General features: G+C 42.9%; 1 pseudogene; it reads right to left on the bottom strand.

The window, feature by feature from the left end:
- Window positions 1-3,872: 3,872 nt before the first annotated feature.
- On the bottom strand, window positions 3,873-4,689 carry LOC138070170 (phosphatidylinositol N-acetylglucosaminyltransferase subunit P pseudogene; annotated as a pseudogene).
- Window positions 4,690-4,955: the final 266 nt, after the last annotated feature.

Here is a 4,955-nt window from a genome sequence, read left to right as displayed (position 1 = left end):
AACACGTATATGCCCATGGCAGATTCATGTGGATGTGTGGCAGAACCAATACAATATTGTAAAGCAATTAGCCTCCAATTGAAATAAATAAATTTAAATTTAAAAATAAAGTGAGCCAGTGTGAGGATTTTAAAAGATACATCAGCAAATGTATGGTAATAAAGAAAAACTCTAGATGGAACACATGATATCCTAGCAAGACATTGCACTTAACTCACTTGCAGTTTTCACCTTCCCCAGAAATGTAACCTTAGCCAGCCAGATCAGAATTTTCTGATTGGCACTGAAGAGGTTATCTGTTCTGTGGGCCCTCTGCATCGCCTGCCCCCAGAGCAAGAAGCGGTCTACATGATGAAGCTGCCATTCTTTTCCCTCAAAAGATGTCCTGGCCAAAAAATAATCTTTATTTCCCTAAAGGCTAGTGGGGATACTCCCCAATTTGACCTTCAAATTGATTGAGTTTTGTTTTACACCTCTGCTCACCTACAGAGATCCTTGTTCTGGAAGAAGGACGAGTTCTCTGCAGAGCAGGACTTGGTCTCCTGTGCAGCTGTGACTCGGAGCTAGAATTCAAGCAAAGCCATTGATACAGAATTCAAAGTTTAAGGTTTAGTATGCAGATAAGTGCAGAAGGCAATGGCAACCCACTCCACTACTCTTGCCTGGAAAATCCCATGGGCGGAGGAGCCTTGTAGGCTGCAGTCCATGGGGTCGTGAAGAGTCAGATACGACTGAGTGACTTCATTTTCACTTTTCACTTTCCACTTTCATGCAATGGAGAAGGAAATGGCAACCCACTCCAGTGTTCTTGCCTGGAGAATCCCAGGGACAGAGGAGACTGGTGGGCTGCCATCTATGGGGTTGCACAGAGTTGGACACGACTGAAGTGACTTAGCAGCAGCAGCAAGATGCAGATGAGTACCTCCATTTTGTACTCAGAAAATAAAAAAGGTATTTTTCTAGATATGCATTTGCTTAAATTTTTATGACTGTAATAGTAAACATGTTTTTCCTTTTGTTTTTAGAAAAAGAGCTCAATTTTCTAACAATGAAGGAAATGTAGAAAGAGTTACTACTTCCAACTCTATCCCCAGTCAGAAAAAAATCTGAAGATATAGGTTGGAGATAAAGTTCAGGCCTCATGTCTAGGGAATGGCGGAGAAAGAATCAGAGTCCGGGTTCCCTAAGTTCTGAAGCTCTCGCTTGTATCACTGCCTCCAAAGACACTGTCAGTTTCACCTCCCAACCATGTTTTTAAAGCAAATACTTTAGTCCTTCCTCATTTCCTCCTGGTCTTCATTTTCTCCTCTCATGGCACTACTATTTTCATATTCCCAATTTCCTAATAAGAGACACCTAGGAAGGTGACTTTCTCACGGTCCAGTGAAAGACAGAGCAGATATAAAGCTAGGGGAGCCCAGGACAGCATCTGCCCCATGCCCCCTATTTCTGTCAGCCTTACCTGGAGAAGGGGTCCAGCCCTAGGACTCAACCTGGAGCAGAGGGAGGAAAGAGGCTAGAGGGCTGAGCCAGCTGACCAGCTGATCCAGGCTGATCTTATGTTGTCTCCTCCATCCCCTTGCAGAGTTTGTACATCTCTAGGCCCAACCCCTTTTAAATCCCACCCCTTCCCTACCTTATCTCCTGACATCTCATGAACCATGAAGCCACTGCTGACTTCCAATCTTGACTTTCTACCCATAACCACCGAGCTCCACCTTCAGGTCCAATTCTTGGGCATTTCTGGTTCTCCTCCAATCTCCAACTGCCAGGATTCCAGGCTTTCAAGGAAATAAAAATGGAAAAAAAAAAAAAAGGAAACTGTCCATCCCTTAGTTGTGTCTGATGCTTTATGACCTCATGGACTACACAGCCCACTAGGCTTCTCTGTCCATGGAATTCAGGCAAAAGCACTGGAGTGGGTAGCCATTCCCTTCTCCTAGGGAATCTTCCTGACCCTAGAATTGAACCTGGGTTTCCTGCATTGCAGCTGGATTCTTTACTGGGAAGACCCCTCAAGGCAATGAAGGCAACACTAATTACCAAATTGTTCAGCTACAACCCCAAGAGTCAACCTTGACTTCCCTCTTTCCTTCAATCCCCACATTTAATCATACTCAAACCTTTGAATTTGTCCACTTCTTTCTCCCTCCATGGTTCTGTAGTTACATATGACTCTATGCAGCCTTCCTGGGGCAGAGTCCTGCTATGTATTCTGTTTTAACTCTTCTCTGAGGTCCCCAGAAAACAATATTTGATGCATATTTCCAGAACTGTTGTACAGATGCTAAAATCCCCACATAATGGAAGTTATTGACTTTAAAAAAATGTATGTGAAAGTTGTAAGTTAAGTTTTATTGGGAGCAAATTGAGGACTGTAGCCTGGGGGACAGCACCTTAGATAGCTCTGATAAACTGCTCCACAGAGGTACTGGGGAAGGTCAGCACTGATGTGATTTTGGTGAAGGGGGAGTCCATGCAATCAACTGCATCATTTTGTAGAAGTTTTCTGCTAGTCTCGTGAAAGCTTCTGGATATGAGAAGATGCAAGAACTGGGCTCATAAGGCCATCTTCTGAAAATATCTCTCTAAAAACCTGTCAGTTTTTTCCAGAGCACAGAGTGCCTCATTCAGCTCTCCACCCAGAACTCCTTTCATGGAGTGTTGAAAGTCAACAGCTGCAGCAGCCCATGATTTAACCCTTGTAGAGGTAGATGGCAAGTGTCAATTGGTAGCTGCCAAAATTAACTACTTGAAGACCATGAACACACAGCCCCCCAGACCTACTGGAGCCAGAGGATTGACAAAGTGATACTGTCCTGTCACCTTACCACCAACAAATCAGAGAATTATAAACAACCTGATTACATTCCCTGTGACCACTCGCCCCCTCCCACCCCCCAACATGGCCTTTAGAAATGCTACCTACTCCAAAAAGAGTGCTTTCCGGAACTCCATCAGGGAGTTCAAGTATTTTGAGCACTAGCTGCCTTGGACTCTTGCCTGATGCTCTGCACTTTCCTTCACCACGACCAGGTGTCAGTAAATTGGCTTCACTGCACGCAGGCGAGGCAGACCCAAGTTTGGTTCAGTAACAGCTCCCAGTGGTTGTCACAAGGCCCAGCAGTAAGGACAGGCAAGCATCATGGCTTGGAGACAGAAAAAACATGGCCAATATTCAGTTCACAAATCACTTGGTTTACTACAAGCAATTAGCTTGCCAGACACAATAGTCAAATTTGGGAATATAGAAAAGAGGGTAGGGAACCTCTCCAAGGAGAAGTCTGGGCAGGAGACATGTCAGCAGGAGCAGTGGTCTGCTGTCTCCAGTGGGTCTCCAGACAGTGTGAGCGGGAAGTGGGCCTCCGCTCCCAGGGCCTCTGGCAGTGTCCGTCTGCAGCAGCTCTCAGCAGGTGGTCAGGTCCTCAGTGACGTGTCTCATTTTAAGGAATAACATTTACCGCTGGGGAGGGGACCTTGACTCATCAGTTGCTTCTCCTGCTCCAGTGACTTGTGTCACCCATCAAACTTCCCTCAGTTTATCCCTCAGTCCTCCAGCCGACTTTTCAAGACAAAAAAAAAAAAAAGTGGAATTTCACCCTGGCTACTGGGGCTTAAAACCCTTAACTTAGCTTCAAGTCTAACAAGTTTCACACAAGATGAATAGAAATTACAACACAAAAGAAATTATATCGTGACATAATTTATAACTAATATTTGAGAATATTTATGTTATTAATGGTATTTACTCTAAGAAGTTCAACTTACATTTTGTTTCACATCTCAATACATCTCAAGAAGAGAGTCAAATTAATTATGGCCAAACATATAATGCCAAAATTTATAAATGCTTAATGTTCGTGTATCTGCATTCAGTTTTCATTGTAAAGTTCCTTGACTATAAGAAAGAACATTTAGTTCACTCCTTTGATAGGAATCAGCTATTAATGCTGAGATGGCTTTTTCTTGGTATTTCTTCTGTGATTATACGAATGGTATTGAGTGGTGAGGTACTTATCATGTTAATATTTAAAAATGCACACAGCCAATTATTATAATTATAATAATAGACAGGTAGACAGGTAATGCAACTGCCCAATATTTTCGAGGCCAGTAGATTAAGCCTATGAAGTTTAACCAGCATTCAGGGATAAAAAGCCTTCACAAGTTATAGTATGGTGCCAAACTAGAAGCTTAAAGAACAGGTAAAAGTTTAAAGAACAGGTAGAAGGTTAAAGAACAGGTAAAAGGTTAAAGAAAGGTAAAAGAACAGAGCACTAGTGACTTGCTCTGTCTAGCAACAGCCACAGTGAATTTTCTACTTCCTCCTTGGTTTTGTACATTCTCAGTTTTGAGTCTGTGCAAGAGCATGAGGGAGGAAAACTAAGGGAAAGACTGTGGAGCCAAGGCCCCCCACCCCTATTCTCTGGCCCGCACCCTATGCTATAGGCCCCCGCCCCTATGCTATGGCCCCCAAAGAGTTTAAGAGGCTCAGTTCCCAGGATCTCAGGTTCCATACATTCCAACTCTTCTGAGTCCCAGCACCCTGGACTTCTGCTATTAAGGCACTCATCCATCCAGATTCAGGCTCTACCAGCTAGCTGTGCAACCTAATACAGTAAGTTAGGAAACCTCTCTGTGATTCCATTTCTAAAATAAATGAAGCGGGCAAAGTAGTACCTACCTCATGTTGTTGGCAGAACTTAGAGAAAATTCAGGTAAATATCCTTCATGATGCTTAGAATTCAGTAATACATGCATATTGCAACAAGTTTGTTATACACGGGAAAGTAAAAAGAATCAAAGATACCTTCAACATTTGATGCATGTTCTTTTGGATTTTTTCCTAGAACTTATGTTGCTTACATAAAATATGAACCTCTTATAACAGTGAACTTTCCTTCTTTAGGGATTTTCATGAGACTTCAGTGAAATGTAAAAAACAATTGGGGAAG

The sequence above is a fragment of the Capricornis sumatraensis genome, chromosome 2 (assembly GCF_032405125.1).
Source record: "Capricornis sumatraensis isolate serow.1 chromosome 2, serow.2, whole genome shotgun sequence".
In the NCBI taxonomy this organism is placed as follows: domain Eukaryota; kingdom Metazoa; phylum Chordata; class Mammalia; order Artiodactyla; family Bovidae; genus Capricornis; species Capricornis sumatraensis.
The sequence above is the reverse complement of the archived record's forward strand: the minus strand, read 5'-3'. Positions and strand labels throughout refer to the sequence as shown.